Raw genomic sequence first — 18,649 nt, 5'->3', positions numbered from 1 at the left:
TGGGTCAAATAATGATTGATAAAGTTTCCACACCACTTTCATGGTTTTGTAATTCACATTATAATTGATATAGCTCCACATAGTAAGTATATTTTAACAATATCGTCTTGTTGTAGTTTTCATATTTTGGGATGTACAGAAACGCTTTTTTATCTTTGTATTTTGTGTTGAATAAACACATTTTATTACTGAGGAAGAAAGGACCTGCTCCGATGGCACAGTGGTCATCTGAACCTTGCTGAGACAAAGTCCGAGTGAATCATAACTGGGGCTGCAGACAGAGCTTTAAACTGATTAGGAGTGTGTGTGTGTGTGTGTGTGTGTGTGGTGGGGTGCAGTTATAAGGTTTAATTAGAAAAGCCGAATTAAAAGAGGAGGCAAAAGTACAGAACTCAGTAGAGGTTATTAAAATCTCCAGCACAGGCACAAATAGGATAGAGCATCTGGAAATATTTAACATATCAAACTTCAGGCGCACTGCACAAATGAATGACAATGAGAAGAGGGACGGACAATGCAAGACTGAAGAGGTTACAACTGAATGCATGCTGTACAAGGAATAAGGTAAATGAGCTTCTGGCGCAGAATTAAATCGGCAGGTAAGAAGCGAGGGGCATCAAAGAGATGTGGCTGCAAGGGGATCTGAATATTTAAGGATATTTATCCTATCGAAAAGATAGGCAGGTGGGCAGAGGGAGTGGATTTGCATTGTTATTTAAAAAATGAAATTAAATCAATAGTAAGAAAGGAAGTAAGGTCAGATTCTGTAGAATCTGCGTGGGTAGAATTGAGGAACCACATAGGTAAGACAACCACAGTTGAAGTCTTGTACAGGGCTCCAAAGAGTAGTCAGGAGCTGGGGCAGAAGATACACCAGGAGATACAAAAGATGTGTAGGAATGGCAAAGTACAGTAATCTTGGGTGATTTCAGTATGCAGGGGAACTGGTAACATTAGATTGGTAGTGGTTCGCAAGAAAAGGAATTTTAGGAATGTTTATGAGATGGCTTTTTGGAGCAACTTCTGGTGGAGCCCACTCGGGAACAGATGATACTGCATTTAATGACGCAGGATTCGTGATGGAGATTAGGATGAAGATAAATTTTGGAAGCAATGATCAAAACATGGTTGAATTTATTCTGCAATTGAGAGAGAGAAGATAGAATCAGAGGTAACAGTATTTCAGCTGAATAAAGGCAACTACAGAGGCATAAGGGTAGAATTGATTGGGAGAGGGGTCAAGCATGAAAAACAGGGGAACAGCAATAGCAGCAGATTCCAAGATTAATTCAGGAGTCACAGCAGAGATTTTTGCCGAGGAATAAAGGCATCGTACAGGGAAGATGAGGCAGCCAGGGCTGACGACGGAAGTCAGGGATTGCATACAAGCAAAAGAGCAAGCGTATAATGCGGTGAGGGGCAGTGGGAAACTAGAGAATTGGGAAACTTACAAAGATTAACAGAGGTAAAAAAAAAGACAGAGAAGATTAGATATGGAGATAAGCTAACCAGCAACAAAGGAGACTGTAAGAGGATCTTTAGATATACAAAGTGCAAAAGAGAGGCAAAAGTGAATATGGACCACTGGAAAATGATGCTGGAGAGACAGTAGTGGAAAACAAAGAAACGAATGAGGAACTTTGCATCAATGTTCATGGTGGAAGACACGAGTAATTTCCCAAAAATTGAAGAGAGTGAGAGGGCAGAGCTGGTATGGTGGTCATCACCAAGGAGAACATGCTAGAAAACAGAACGGCCTGAATTTGGATAAATCACCTGAACCATATGGACTACACCCCAGCATTGTAAGGGAGATAGCTGAAGAGGTAGTGAAAGTGAAAGTAGTAATCTTTCAGGAATGACTAAAATCAGGAATGACTGGAAAATTGCTAACGTGACACTCCATTTAATAAGGAGAGTTAGGCAGAAGATGGAAAATTACAGACTGATTAGCCTAACCTTGTTTGTGGGTAACACCCTGGAATCCATCGTGAAGGATGGGATTTCTGAATACTTGGATTTAGCAAAATAGTCCAAAGTCAGCATTGTTTCATCAATGGGAGGTCATGCCCAACTGGAATACTTTGAGGGAATAACGAGCAGATTTGACCAAAGAGAACCAGTAGATGTTATCCACCTGCTTCTATAAAATCCTTTGATAAGGTGCCACGCAGGAGGCGATAGAAAAAGATTAGTGCCCCCGGTGTTACAAGCAAGGTGCTAGCTTGGATAGATGCATGGCTGTCTGACAGAAAGCAGAGAGTGGGGAGAAAAGTGTCCTTCTCAGGACGGCATCCAGTGACAAGTGGTATTCCTCAAGAATCAGTGTTGGGATTACAAAATTCGCTTTGTGCATTAATGGTCGGCATGAAGGAACTGAGTGCATTCTGACTAAGTTTTCAAACAGTGCAAAGATGGAATAGAGGGATAGGTAGCATCGAAGAGGTTGTTCAGCTGCAGGAGGGTGCAGTAGCACCCTCTAGCAACCCTTCTGATGCTCGGCTTCCAGACCACCAACCTCAGGATACAACGCATCATCCTCCGCCATTTCTGCCACCAACAGTAAGACCACACCACCAGAGATATACTTCCCTTCCCAAAGCTATCAGCATTCTATTGAGACCATTCCCTTCACGACTCCCTCGTTAGCTCACGAGTCCCACCTTCCACACCCCAACAAGCCACCTTCCACTCCCAGCATCTTCCCTTGTCATTGCAAGAGATATGAAACCTGTGCCAACAACTTCCTCCTCAGTTCAATCCAAGGCCCAAAAGGATTCTTCCACATCAGGCAGAGAAGATCCTGTGCATCCAAACACCTCATCTACTCTGTCCATTGCTCCTGGTCTCCTCTACACTGGGGAGCCAGGGCGTCAACTTGCAGAACGGTTCAGGGAACACTCTCCGTCACATACCCAACAACCCCACTTCCCTGTGGCTGAATACTTCGCCTCTCCCACCACACCTCCAAGGACATGCAAGTTCTTGGCTTCCTCCACTTCATTCTAGCTACCAGACGTCTGGATGAAGAGCGCGTCGTCTTCCAACTTGGAACCCTTCAACCACATGGTATCCAGCGCAATGTCACCAGCTTCCTCATCTCCTCTCCCTCCACCTTATCCCAGATCTAACCCTCCAACTGAACACCGCCTGTTGAACTGTCCTACCCGTCTATCTTCCTTCCCATCTATCCACTCCACCTTCCACTCTCACCACACACCTCTATTTAGACATCGTCTTCCACGCTACCTTCCTCCCAGCCCCCTCCCATTCATCTCTCAATCCCTTTCCGCCCACCCACTTCATTCCCGATAAAGGATTTATGTCTGAAACGTCGAATATCCTGTTCCGCAGAGTCCGTCTGACTGGCTATGCTTTTCTAGCATCACACTTTTTGACTCTGATCTCCAGCATCTGCAGTCCTCACTTTCTCCTGCTGAAGGATTTGCACAGGTTAGGGGAGTGATCAAAAAAGTGGCAGGTGGAGTATAGCGTGGGCAAGTGTGAGGTCATGCAGTTTGCCAGCAAAAATAAAGGCATGGACTATTTTCTAAATAGCGAGCTAGTTCAGAAGACTCGGGGGTGGGGATGGGGTGGGGTGGTAGTCCAAGGATCTTGAAAGGTAAACCTGCAGGTTATCAGCAGTTGGGAAGGCAAATAAAATGATCCCATTTATTTCAAGAAGGCTTGAATATAATTGCAGGGATGTACTTCTGAGGCTTTATAAGGTTTTGTTCAGGCTACATTTGGATTATTGAGCACAGTTTTGGGTCCCATATCTCAGGAAGGATGTACTAGCCCTGGAGCATTTTCCGATAAGATTCACAAAAGTGGTCCCAGGCATGAAAAGCTGAATATATGAAGAACATCTGAGGGCACAGAGTAAAGAGAAGACCTTTTCAAACACAGATAAAGATGAACCTCTTCAGCCAGAGAGTGGTGAATCTAGGGAATTCACTGCTACAGAAGGCTATCAAGGCCAGGTCATTGAGTATATTTAAGAGTAAGATAGTTTCTTGATTGTAAAGGGGATGAAGGGTTACAGATAGAAAGTGGAAGAATGGTGTTGAGAAGCTTAACAGCATCATTGAATGGCGGAGCAGGCTCAATGGGCTGAATGGCCAAATTTCTGCTCCAATGTATTCTGGTCGTATGGTTAATATTGGATCTCCTCACTCCTCATTGGAGATGTGTCCTAGAATTTGATTTTCTTATGATTTATAAAGAGTAACATCCCAATACTGATGACTGGGAAATATCATGTTCCCTCCCTCCAGTCTCTGCAGCCATGTCCCCAATAACATAATCACACTGAAATTGAAAACCAATGCATGGTACTTAATCACAGTTGATTGACATCGACAACATTAAGAGCATGACACTCACATGCCCTCTCTGATCCTCGACTAACCATCTGAATTGTGTGTCATATCATATTTTCTGCTAACACATCGATGCCATTTGTCTGTTATACTTCATGTTGTCGAAGGCAAATTTGCCTGTCAGATTATGGACTAGAAAAGTTCTCTCCATATTTTACTGATATTATAATCACTGATCAGTAGTTACAGACTGTATGTTTCCATTTATAAACGGAGAAACTTGTTTATGTTCTGACAATCCTCTGACATTACTCCCATAGCCAAGCCAGATTGAATGATTACACGCAATCAATCTACCATCTCCAATATTCATTCTCTCCGCCACCCCCACATATCCCAAAATAAATGAGTAAATTTTAAACGTTCTTTTAAATTTTAATAAAATCAATATTGAACTCAAAGAGGTTAAATTGAGTTATTTGTTCAGTGACTGTGATTAATGTAAATCTCCGTGGATCCTAATCATCCCAGTGGAAAGTTTCCATCGTTGAATAATAAATGGGCTCTGTTCAATGTGCTATCCCATAGTGTGAGTAGGAGCATCACTTACAGCACTAACAGGGATCAGCAGCTCGAGAGATACGGAGAGGAGAAATCAGAATCTGAGAACATTAGACAGAACTTTACAATAATAGTTCATATCTGAGGACAATGTATAAGAATGTTCCAACAATGGATCCGAATCTGAGAATATTAGACTGGAATGTTCCAACAATGGATCCGAATCTGAGAACATTAGACTGGAATGTTCAAACAATGGACAGGAGTTTATACGAGGGTCTTTACTGGCTTTCTCAGCCTTGGATATCATTAGCATATCGGATCCAGGATATCCTTTGGATTATTCAAGGTGGTTACTATCCCATTCTCGCGATAGTTGGTGTTCCTGGTAAGTCATTATATTTGTCTACTCAACTGGGTTGAACTGAATTTCAGCTCATGATATGTACATTTTGGAAAGTGCAAGTCAATATCTTCAGTTCCAAACAAAAATTCATTTACTTATATATTATAACTATCAAACAACGATTTATAAATTACTCACTGATATACGAGAAGGAACCAGAGTCTTCTCAAACTCCATAAACCATTTTGTCCTTCACAGGTTTACATCTCATGTCCTCCCCACTCACTAATCCTGTCCAATACCACCGTCATGATATCCCAGTCTCGTCCTCAGTCTCAGTGCAATATCTGAATAAACCATTTGTGCCTTTGTTCAATCCGGATGCAACAGTTTCACGTTCCTTGTAATCACATGTCTGTCACTAAATAATTGCTGTTGAGAATGTTTAACTTGTTCTCTGCACATAAGGGAAGGCAGTTTATTGTGGTCAAGCCATTGACTCATAATCTAGAGCCACAGAATAATGGTCTGTTGATATCTCATGAAGGAAATTGGGGAGTTTAAAATCAACCATTATCATTTGTTATAAAAACCAATCTGCTTGCCTCAAGACCTTTAGGGAAGTCAATGTGTCATGATTCACTCCTCAGGTTTCCATGTGACTTCTGTGATGAACACGTGGGTGTACTGTACGTTTTAGAGAATTACAAACCAACAATAAAGACCTGACAGCACCAAGAGTTCTGAAAAATAGATATAATGTAACATTTGGTCGAACTACCCGATTAGCTCATTGTCTCGAAACAAATTCAGCAAACCATTTAAAATTGTACCCCAAACTACCCACCTCCAACCAAGTTGCAATTTATTATATTGACAAGCTTAACAGCCAATGATACAATCCAATAGTTTGGTGGTACAAGACCGTGGAAAATTGAAAAATTGAGAGAAGAACGGCCATGCTACCAGCATGCAAAGACTGCCTGAAAAATAGCTTTCCAATAGGTACCTTTAACTGTGAAGCAGAGTCCCCAAGAAGAAAAGAAGACAGGAAAATGGAGAAGAACCAAAAGCTTCCTGGTTTTGAGATAAGCAGTTTTGTTTTGTATATCTTAATTAGGAGTCTTATCGGCCTAGTATTGTGGAGGGGGAAGGTTGAAGACAGGTTAGAGGAAGAAGTTGTAAATAGTCGTTCGTTTATTATTCTCTGTTATACTTTAAGAAATAAAGTTGTTATTGTTTACTTTAAATAGACTTGGACTCTAGAATTATCACAGATTACTGCATGGGATAAATCTTTTCTCTGTTGCTGGTCTTAATTAAACGGGAAGGTTTATCCTGTGTTGTAACACTACAAACCCAAAGCTATGCGTTTTACTCTTTCCAGTACTGTGGAACAGTTGAACCAGCCACTCAGTTCAAGATCTGCATAACATGCTGCCCTGACCAGGGCTTCATGCATCCTGTGAGAGAAGAATAAAGGTGAAGATAGCTCCCTTTCTCCGCCTGTTTTTTGTATTGCTACATCTCATTTCCATTCAGGTATGTGATCATCCCCTATTTTAGGTGTATACAATCTCATTGAAATTCTCCCCGAGAGTGATGCACATCTCCATAGGAATCTCTGGTGCTGGCTTTATTGATGCTGACGTACAGATCTAAGGCACTTATAAATTCCATGTCAGTCGTTGTGCATAGAGAAGGAATGGCTTTTTGTGGCACATGAAATAAATGGCGATGTCTAAATGAGAGAAAAGATGTTTTTTGACAATCCCTGAGAGTGTTGTTGAGGCAGTATTTGGGGTACTGTGGAGAGACTTTCTCTCAAGTTTCACCAGACTAATCCCTGGGATGATGGCACCATGAGCAGTGAGTGAAACTCAGTGAGAGAATAAGAGGTGATTGCATTGAACCTTAAGGGGGATGGACAATTACCCATGATGTTCTAAACAGACACTGATACAGTGATAAGTTCCATGGCTTTTTTCACTCAGATTACATGATTCTCGATAGTTTAAGAGCCTCTGAGAACGTTCGACCCAACCACCCCCACTCCCTATTTCAACTGAGACAGAGAGAGAAAGAGAGAAGGGGTGGGGAGGTGTGAGGTTTCAGGCTTTTGAATAAACGCTCCCAACGTTAATGCAGTTCAATTGGTGCGTGATCCTGCCATGAACGTCATGTTATCCATAATCCCGATAGCAGCAACAGCACCTTCGTTATAAAAGTGTTAAATCTTTCCAGCATTATACAGAGAAGCAAAGTCTTTTTTTATGCCACAGGAAAGAAACGGAGATGTCTAAGAGGAAAAAGAGTTATTGTGATCATCGCTGAGAATGTTATTGAGGCAGCATTTCGGACACTATGGACAGACTTTCTCTCCTTTATAAGGAATGATCGCCTTGCCACAGAGAGAGTGCAATGGAGCTTCACCAGACTAATCCCTGGGATTATGGTACCATGAGGAGACAGTGAAGATTAATCTCTGGCGTTGTGAGAGAATGAGAGGTGATTGCATTGAAACTTGAGGGGGAAGGACAGTCACTCACGATGTTCTAAATAGACACTGATACGGTGAAATATTCCATGGCTTCTTTTTTACTCGGGTTGCATGATTGTCGATAGTTTAAGAGCCTCTGAGAATATTCCCCTCACTCCACACCCAATCCCCATGTCGCATGAGACATAGAGGGCCAGTCTTTGAATAAACTCTCCCCACATTAATACAGTGCATTTGGTGTATGGTCCTGCACTGAAAGTCTCGTTATCCACAATCCCTACAGCAGCCACAATACCGTCATGCTAAAACAGTTAACTATTCCCACCAGATTCTGACTTCCATAGAGACGATGGGTGTGTCTTCCCAGCGATGGAAGATGCCTCCTTGAGACTTGGCACAAATCATTTGCTTCCCTCCTCATTGCCAGCAAATTATGTTAAAGCAGCACACGTTCTACAGCAATGGAACCATGATTAACATCATGGAGTCCTCTATCAGTGCAGTCTCGGTTTCATTGGTTTGTCATGTTGGAATATCAATGACCCCCTCATGTTCCGTATAACTGTCTCGTAGGGATGAATAGCCACCTCCTGGCCTCATGGAACAGGTTTAAGGGTCTGATTGGGCTCTGCCTGTTCCTGTTTAACAGCTCGATGCACTGAACAGACCACTCTTCTTCCTGTGTAACAGGCAGGAGTATTGAACGTACGTCACTCTTCCTGTTCCTGAATGCTAGCTCATACCAGTGTGCAACCAGCTGGAGATGCTGAATGATCTCCTTTTCTAGCTGTGGAAATGTGCAGTGTCTGGCCGTGCTGTTACATAAATGTTACCGACACTTTAACAGCACAAACCGGAATGCTGTCCGGGTCTTGCTGCACATGGACACAGAATGGTTCAGGAGCTGATGGGGGACAAAATGTTCTGAACATTCTGTGATCTTCAGTCATCATACCTACTTCAGATCTTATGATGGGAAAATACATTGATGGAGCAGCTGAAGATGTTTGTGCTGAGGGGGCTAACCTGTGGATCTCCTGCAGAGATGTACCGGGACTGAGAGGATTGTTGGCGACTGACCCCAAACCTCTTTATTTGTGTTCTGAAAGACTCCATCCAGTGGGAAGGTTACACCTGATCCACATTCAGATCAAGTAAGTAGGTGGCCCCGATGCCATCCTCAGTCAAATACTGCCTTGGTATCAAAGCCATTCGCTCTTTCCTGAGCCCCTGTGTTCGCCTCTTGTTCATATCAATAGGTATTGGTGCATGTGTAAGGAGGGCTTTCCTCTCACAGAAGGTAATCACTGTCAGGAATTATCTGGGCGAGAGGGTTAGGGGAGCTTTATCTCCGAAAGCATTTAAGGAGGGCGTAGATGGATTTTTGACCTGTCAGAGAGCTAAGGGGTGAAGAATTGGGCATTAAAGAGGAGTTACTGTCAACAGTGGATCAGCCATGATGTTATGCAATGGCTTGATCATCCAAATTACCTGATTCTGTTCCTTTTGTCCTCATATTCAGTAATTGCAAAGTTAATGGCTGTAATTTTCCTGAATGTTCTTTTATTGAATGTTGCAAACAGAGAGAGTAAAGTATTGTGTGAGTTATCACTGGTTGAAGTATGGGGACTGTATTCACGGTGAATCTGGGTCTATGATATCACCAACAAATGAACCACAAGTTGCGGAGAGGAAACACTCTGTAAAGAGACCAGAAGCATCTGTGGAAACAGATAACATTTTCCAACCGACACCAAACCATGTGTGACAGTCTTGAGGGACTGAATGAGATTCTGTATTACTGTTGACCAGGTATATGGAGCAAGTGGCCTCCATCTGTTCCTTGCAGGAGATGTGAGGGGTTGAATAGAACATAGCAACACAGGACTGAGCAGCAGGAGTGGGCTATTAAATACTTTGTCACCGCTTCATGTGCTTTTGCTCAAAGCAGCGCATTTCTGTCTGTATACCATTTTACGACATACCAAAACAAATTTGAATAAATGCAAACATCCAGGCACCACAATCCTCTGGGGAAGGGAATTTCCACTTGAACAGCCCTTTTAGAAATTCTCATTTGTGTTCCAACAAATGTTGGAGGGTCACTATGTCCTTTTTCAGTCCCACTTCTCCACTGGTTACACCCATCTTAAATGCAGCCAGTTTAGTGAGGTGGCCAATGATTTAGATTTCAGACTCCGCCATTTTCTAGAAAAATGTGAGACACAGAAAGTTGAACTCATAACAAATGGTAAAATGATAGAGTTCCCCAAAATGTTATTCTGCCTTTGAAGTTATTCTGATCACACCATCTACTGGTGGTGGGATTTCTTTCTGGAACAGTGGGATTTGGCTGAATTCCCTTCGTTTCAGGCAGTGGAGAGATTTAAATGAATCCTCACCAGGAATCCTTTACAAGTGGTAAAGGTGACGTGAGGATTTTATGATCTCACACTTTGCTATGGGGCGGAACAAAGTAAGAGAGAGGGGCCAATCGGCTGCTCCTTCTCAGACAGGGAACATATTTCTCCCTCTCTGTGTTGGAACATGCAATTTTGTCAACTGAACATCAAACTGGACCATGTGCGATCTCCTGGAATATTCTCTGGAAAACCTGATTCTGGATTATATGCAGGTGCGTCATTGCTCTTGTTGTACACAATTTCTTCCAATCGCACAAAAAGTCCCCACTTTATAATTTGAAGACATGCTTACATGTAAATATCAGTAGGTGTCTTTATAGTATGTGAGTTAATATCAATACATATATTTTTTAAAGTTTATTCTCTAGCTTTAGTCTCCCTGACAGGAGATAATATGCATCCAGCTGATACACTTTTCAGAAAGTCATTAATCCCCCATAACTAAAGGCCGGCATTCCAGGAATGAGTAAAGGGAAACCTCTTTGAAAATCTTCGAAAATAATTATATCTTTTTATTTTAGTGTTAGGGGATCAATCCTGCACACAGGACATCGGGTGGGGTCTCAGCAATTCCCTGTACAGATGCAGTAAAACATTCCTGTAATTAAACCTGATACCTTTTGCCAAAAACAGCATCATTCCACTTACTTTCCAAATGATTTGCTGCATCTGACTTCATATGATTCACGTCACAAGAACATGGAAACTGCCTGTATCACGGACTTCGGCAATCTCTCTCCATTTCAATTGTTTTCCATTGTTTCATCCTTCATGCCAAAATAGACAACTTACCTATGTTATTTCTGCAGAAGGTTTGCTCACTAACTTTCCCTGCCTGTATCACATTGCAGACTCACTACCTCCATTTGACGTCACATTGAATGACCATCTTGGTGTACGAGCTAATTGAGCTCCAAGCCATTCCCTCCCCTTCCTCCAGATCGGATCTCTGAGGCATTCCATCAGTTACAGCTTTGCAGGTTGAAAATAAACATTTATCTCTACTTTCTGTTTCCCGTAAGCGACAGCTTTCCTGTTCCCGTGTAGCGGCTCAGGTGGGTTGAATGGCCTCCTCCTGCTCTGTGTAGTGTACTGAATGAGTTGAATTACTTCATTCTATACTCCTGTGTAATACCTTAGAGGGGCGGAACGGTCTCCTCCTGTGTCATTGTAACGATCCTGTCTGACTGAATGGAGTTTTCCCCAATCCTGTAACAGCATCGAGGGGTGGATTGAGGGAACAACACATGGGTTAGGGACAGCAGTATATCTCTGTAACAGCTTCGAGGGTGGATTCAGAGCACAACACATGGGGTAGGGACAGCAGTATATCTCTATAAGAGCCTGGAGGAGTGGATTGAGGGAACAACACATGGGGTAGGGACAGCAGTATATCTCTGTAACAGCTTCGAGGGTGGATTCAGAGCACAACACATGGGGTAGGGACAGCAGTATATCTCTATAAGAGCCTGGAGGAGTGGATTGAGGGAACAACACATCGGGTAGGGACAGCAGTGTATCTCTGTAAGAGCCTCGAGGAGTGGATTGAGGGAACAACACATGGGATAGGGGAAGAAGTTGCCCATTCGGCTTTTCCATTCAGAATATTCATGGCTGATCCGAGTGCGTCTGACCATCCATTTCATGTCTGTTCCCAATAAACACTGACCCTTCTGTCCAGTAAAGATCAGTCGAGCTCAGCCTTGAATATCTTCAATAACCGAGTCTTCACTGCTCCCTGAGGATGAGAACACCACAGGTAGCACAACACTAAAGTGAAAGGGACGTCCTTATTTCATTGTGGCTCTGTTATTTGAAAACTGTGTTAACTGAACATCAAATCACCACCTCTTTTCAGACATAAGGACAGAATAATTAGGAATATTTAGGGACATAATCCATTCCGGACTCCAAACCTATTCCACATTCCCACTGCCACTTTCCAATGAAATATGTATCGCACCCAGCCTCTGCTGCTGTCTCAGGAAGAGAATGCCTGATAGCATAATACCGCAGGAGCATTAAGGAAATGAGCAGATTGAGGCCATTCAGCTTATTGAGTCGGAACTTCCGTTCAATAATTTCTTATATGTACCTCGACCTCATTCTTCTGCCTTCTACCTGGAATCCTTGATCCCCTTACAAATCAAAAACATATCGAATTGTGTCTTAATGACACTAGTGTCTGGCCTCTGTGTATCTGTGTATGAGCAACTGTGTGTGTGTGTGTTTGTGTGTGTGTGTGTGTGTGTGTGTGCCTCTGTTTGTGTCTGTATGTGTGTGTGTGTGTGTGTGTGTGAGTGTGTGTGTGTGTGTGTGTTTGTGTCCATGTGCTTGTTGTCTGTGTGTTTGCGTGTCTACATCAGTCTGTCTGTGTTTCAGCCTGTGTTTCTATCTATATTTGTGTCCATTTGTATGTGACTGCATATGTATTTGTGTGTTTATTCGTTTATGTATGCCTATCTCCTGGTAAGTATTGTGTGTGTTCATCTATGTCTTTCTGTGTCTGCATCTCTGTGCAGGGAGGTATCTGTATTTTTTTGGAAGTGTAAGGATTGTTGTTGGAACTGTCAGTAGGTTTAAATTGAGAATCGTCTTTCACTGAACATTGATGCTTAACTGGTCAGTAGGACGTGGATGTTTCGGATACTCCACACGAGGTGTCCTGGTCCTCTCCACTATTCAAGAATTCTCCCCACATGGAGGGGGAGGGGAGTGAGGGAACGGATATCGGATACTCCACTAAACGGCTCGGCCCTTTCTATCCTATTCAGGCTGTTTCGCCTCGAATGGGAGAAAGGGATGGAGAGAGAGTGGGAATGGGTGACCCGGCTGTTTGTGCTGGGATAATTAGGGGGAGTTGTGAGGTGTTTGGAATGAGTCAGTCGGCAGTTTTGAATCCATATAGTATTATTAGTTGCTGAATTCAATAGTGAGAGTGGTAGTGCCTGAGCCTTATTTGGAGACAGAGCGTGAACCTTGTTTGGGATTAGGTGCTATAACAGATATACAGTGAGTGTGAGGGAGCAGAGAGTATATGGTAACTCTTATCTTAACAGAGTGAGGAGGATATTGTTGCTTGTCCAGTATTGTGGGCCATTTCTTCAGATCAATCAGCGTCCAGGTGAGCCTTCCCGAATGTCTTGTCCAAATCTGTCACTAATAATGACACTGACCTGTCCCTCAGCTTCCAGAGAATCAGTTTAGGTAGAGTTTACAGACAGCAAGGAGAAGCAAATATCGGTGTGTTATATATCGAAACCAAAACGGTAGCAGAAAATCTGAGCATCGTATGCTCTGAAAATTAGATAGGCAAGTATTGTGGGTATCGCAGTCTTATTGAATGGTCTCAAGTTGCATCTAAGCTGTGTTAATTATGACAGCTGAAGCAGTGAAAAATAAGTTCCGTAAGTGTATATGAGGTGGGTTGAAGAGTATGTTGTGAAGCAAAGTAGAGAGCAGGTTATTTTGAATCTGATGTTGTATGGTCAGCATGATGAATTATTAACCTTGGTCTGAAGCAGCTTTTAAGAGATAATGGCATTTATAAGATGCATTTTACAAGGTGTCCGCATGCAATATAGAATGCTTGAATATTCTAGTCAAACATCATGGAAGACTGGAGGCTAGAGTGTCAAGATATCTTCAGTGAATTTGGAAAGTACAATATAACATTCAGTGGGAGACAAGCAATGGTTGTTAGAGTCATAGAGTCCGACAGCACGGAGACAGGCTCATCATCCCAAACTGGTCCATTCCGACCAAAATGCCCATCCACGCTAACCCCATTTCCCTGCCATTGCCCCTTATCTTCAGATTAGATTAGATTACTTACAGTGTGGAAACAGGCCCTTCGGCCCAACAAGTCCACACCGACCCACCGAAGCGCAACCCACCCATTCCCCTACATTTATCCCTTTACCTAACGCTAGGGGCAATTTAGCATGCCAATTCACCTGGCCTGCACATCTTTGGACTGTGGGAGGAAACCGGAGCACCCGGAGGAAACCCACGCAGACACAGGGAGAATGTGCAAACTCCACACAGTCAGTAGCCTGAGTCGGGAATTGAACCCAGGTCTCTGGCGCTGTGAGGCAACAGTGCTAAGCACTGTGCCACAATCCTTCTAATTCTTTCCTATCCGTGTGTTTTTCAAATGCCTTTTAAATTTTGTTAATGTATCCGCCTCAACCACTTCTCATTCCATATGCGTAACAGCCCCGTGTTAAAAAGTTGTTCCTCAGGTCCCCTTTTATTCTGTCCCCGCTGACCTTAAAATGATGCCCTCTAGTCTGTGATTGCCCAACCCTGGGAAAAAAGACTGGGTGCATTCACTCTATCCATGCCTGTCATGATCTTATAGACTTCAATATGATCCACCCACAGTCTCATGCACACAAAAATAAATTGTCCTGGCTTGTCCAACCTGTTTCAATAACTCAGACCATTGAAACCTTGGCACCATCCTTGTAATTCTTTTCTGCACTCTTTCCAGTTTAATAACGTCCTTCCTATAGCAAAGTGAACAAAACTGACCATAACACTGCCAATATGGCCTCACCAGCATCCTGTATAACTGCAACATAGCTCCCTAATTTTGATACTTAGTGATATAAACGGATTAAGGCCAGTGTGCCAAAAGCTCAATTCACTGTCTACCTCGGAATCAACTTTCAGAGAACCATTCACCTGAAATCCAAGGTCCCTCTGACCCACTACACTCCTTAGGACCCAACCATTCACCATGAAACTCCAAACTTGATTTGACTTTCTAAAATGCAAGAACTTATACTGATCAATATTAAAATCCATTTGCCATTTTTCAGCCACTTCCCCAGCTGATCAAGATACTGCTGTAATTTCTGAAATTTGTGATAACCTTCCTCACTCTCCATGATGCCGCATGTTTTAGTGCCGTCTTCAAACTTATAAATCATGCCTGTACATTCTCATTTAAATCATAGATACATGTAATATGTAGTGGTGCCAGCATCAACCCCTAAGGCATTCCACTATTCACAGGCCTCCAGTCTGACCATTATTAATCTCTGCTTTGTAACATCAAGTCAATGTTGTACCTAATTTGCCAGCTCCCCCTCAATTCCATGCGATCTAACCTTCCAGAGCGGCGTACCATGTGGAACCTTATTGAAGGCCGTACTATAAACCATCTAGATAACATATATAACCCGGACCTCCTCAATGTTGCTGGTCACTTTAGCAAAGAACTCCAACAAAATTGTGAGTCATGATCTCCCTTACACAAACTCCCGTACTGAATTTGATGAAGGGCCTTTGCATGAAACGTGGATTTGCCAGTTCCTCGGATGCTGCCTGACCTGCTCTGCTTTTCCAGCACCATTCTAATCTTACTCCGAACCACATCCTGTCTTTCCAAGTGCATGTATATGCAATCTCTCCGAATCTTCTAAAATAACCTACCCACTAGCTTTTAGGATTACTGGTCATTAGTTCCCAGATTTATCTTTGCAGCATTTCTTGAATACGGGCTCAGCATTTGCTATGCTCCAGTCGTCCAGGACCTGACTCTTTGGCCAGCGATGATAGAAAAGAGGCAAGCAATGCTCCCGCAATTTCTTCTCTATGCTCCTATCCTCCTGCAGTGTTCCTGAATATAACTGGTCAGGACAAGGAGGTTTTAGAAATACTGCAAAGTCTGAAACATACGTCTATTTATTTCAGGTACGAACACGAAAGAGTGAGAAAATGACTCAATGATGGTTAACATAACAAATTCGAAAACATGTTAATCAGAAGAAGTGACTTCAGAAGAATTCCAGCTATTGTGGTAACCTGAGAATTCTCAGAAATTAACGATCCAAAAAAGGAAGGCCATGAAACTGAAAAGGAAATCAACAAGAGGATATACCTGCTTACAAACAGGAACACAAAGACTGCGTCAATCTACGATCTATATTTCAAAGGAAACAAAATAAAAGCAAGATCAAATGTGGAAATTTATAATTAGGAGAGGAGAGGTCATTGTGGACAACAGGGAAATGGCCAAGAAAACAACCAGTTACTTTGCATCTGTCTTCATGGAGGAAGATCCAGAAAATCACCCAGTAATACCAAGTGATCATATCGTACTCCTGGAGCTAAAGACATAAAGTCAATTCATATCAGTAACAAGGTAGTACTTGAACATGTAGCTGGATTGAGCATTGCTAAGTCTGACGAAACAGATGTATTTCCTATCAAAATGTCAGAAATAAATCACCAATAGTAGTATTAATTGCACTGTCGATGACTGTGTTTTATTTTCCTGCACATTCTGCAGAGGGCAGAAACTATTGTGGATAAACGTGAATCAAGCACTATAGATGAATGGAAGGGATCCAAACAGATAAAGGGAAAAAGAGGGTGGAGAACTGCAGACCAGTTAAATTAAGAGTTGTCGTGAAACTGTTGGAATCCATTACACAGGATGACATTTTTTGTTATCTAGAAACTAACAGCTACAATGGAGAGAATCAGCATGCATTTCTGAGAGAGAAATCATACTTGATAAACTTCGGAATTGTTTGAAGTAATTTCTTACAGCATCGATAATGGGGAATCAGTAGAAGTGGCACACATTGGATTTTCGGAAGGGTTTCTAAAAGATCTTAGTGAGTTCGTAAATGCAATGAATGTGAAGGGAATTTGGAGGAATATATGTAAGTGGGAAGTTAAAGTTTGGTTCGCCTCCATTTAAGAGAGTCAGAACATTGATGTAAAGACATGTTGAAGCAGTTTCACAGTGTGTTGGTGGGACTGTACCTGGAGTATTGTGTACAGTTTTGGTGACCGAATCTCAGAAAGAATATACTGACCACAGAGGAAGTGCAATGGAAATTCTCCAGATTAATCCCTCAGATGGTGAGATTGCCTGATGAGGAACTCGGTCTGTGTTCTCTCGAGTTTCAAACAATGAGAGGTGGGTCACAGTGAATTTAGAAAATTCACAAAATATATGACAACTTGGAAATTAACAGAACGCTTCCCTCGCTGTCTATTCCACATTCAAGGCAAATAATGGCAGGATCTGGGACAGGCCAGTTAAGGCTGCAATAAGGTGGAAAACTTCACTTGGAGGGGACTAACTAACACAGGGGCATGGAAACCTACTGACAGGCAAGATTAGGGAGAATCTCCAGATATTCTCCAAGTGTGTCCAGCGGAACAGAATAACCAGGGAACAGGTAGGACTCATTAGTGAGTTGCCAAGTCGCAACCAAATCAACTTTAGTGGTAGGAGACAGACGGTGGTGGTAGAAGGCTGATGTGCGATTGGAGGCTAGTGTCCAATGGTGTACCTCGGGGATCAGTGCTGTGTCTCTTAATATTTGTGATTCGGAAGTGTTGGTGTTGCACTGGGGTGGACAAAGCTAAAAATTGCATAACACCAGGTTATAGTCCAAAAGATTTATTCAGCGGCACTAGCTTTCGAAGTGCTTCATCAAAGCGCACAACCACCTGATGAAGAAGCAGCGCTTCGAAAGTTCGTGCCTCCAAATAAACTTGTTGGACTATAAGCTGGTGTTTCCTGATTTTAAACCTTATCATAAAGGATGCAGCTGTGAATATGGACGAGGGGTGGGGGTGCCATAAGTAAGTTTGATACAAAGATTAGCCGGGTGGTTGGCAGTGAGAAGGAATGTCTTATGTTATAGGAAGATACAGATGGAATGGTCAGATGGTCACATCAGTAGTAGATGGAATGTAACCCTGATAAACATGAGGTCATGCACTTTGGAAGAAGGAACCAGGCAGGGAAGGAATCAATGAATGGCAGCACAATAGGAAGCTCAGAGTGTGCTTCTCCACATATTCGTGACTGTGGCTGGACAGGGTAACACGCAATTTGAGAAAGCGTACGGGAGCGTAAACACAGCCTTCACACATCGAAGCATAGATTATAAGAGCTATGTGGAACTTTCGTTAGCCAAGATGGAATACTGTGTGTAGCTCTGGGAGCTACATTAAAGGAAGGATGTGAGTGCACTGGAGGGGGTGCAGAGGGGATTCACCAGGATGTTCCCTTGGATGGAGCATATCAGCTATGGAGAGAGGCAGGATAAGCTCGGGTTGTTTAGTTTGGAGCAGAGAAGACTAAGGGGGACGTGAATCAGGAGGATAAGATTGCGAGGGACATGGACTGGGTGGACAGACAGCAGCTGGTCCTTTTAGTCAAAGGGACACACTTTTGAAGTGAAGGGTTTGAGGCTTAGTGAGAATTTGAGGACTGTTTTTCACACAAAGTATGTTGGGGTCTGGGATGCACTTCGTGAGAGGGGAATTGTCATGGTTACGTCAAAACCTAGAAAATGCATGGTTGTGCACTTGAAATGCCATAAGATTCACAGCGACCGGTTTTGTATTGGAAAGTGGGGCTAATGTAGACCGTGCTGTATTTATGATAGTGCAGAGTCTGTGCTTCTGTGATTCTATGGCTGTGAAAGGTCAATCATTCAGTAGATTAAGATAGGAATTA

Source organism: Hemiscyllium ocellatum, unplaced genomic scaffold, assembly GCF_020745735.1.
Source record: "Hemiscyllium ocellatum isolate sHemOce1 unplaced genomic scaffold, sHemOce1.pat.X.cur. scaffold_199_pat_ctg1, whole genome shotgun sequence".
NCBI lineage: Eukaryota > Metazoa > Chordata > Chondrichthyes > Orectolobiformes > Hemiscylliidae > Hemiscyllium > Hemiscyllium ocellatum.
This window is presented reverse-complemented; position numbering follows the sequence as displayed.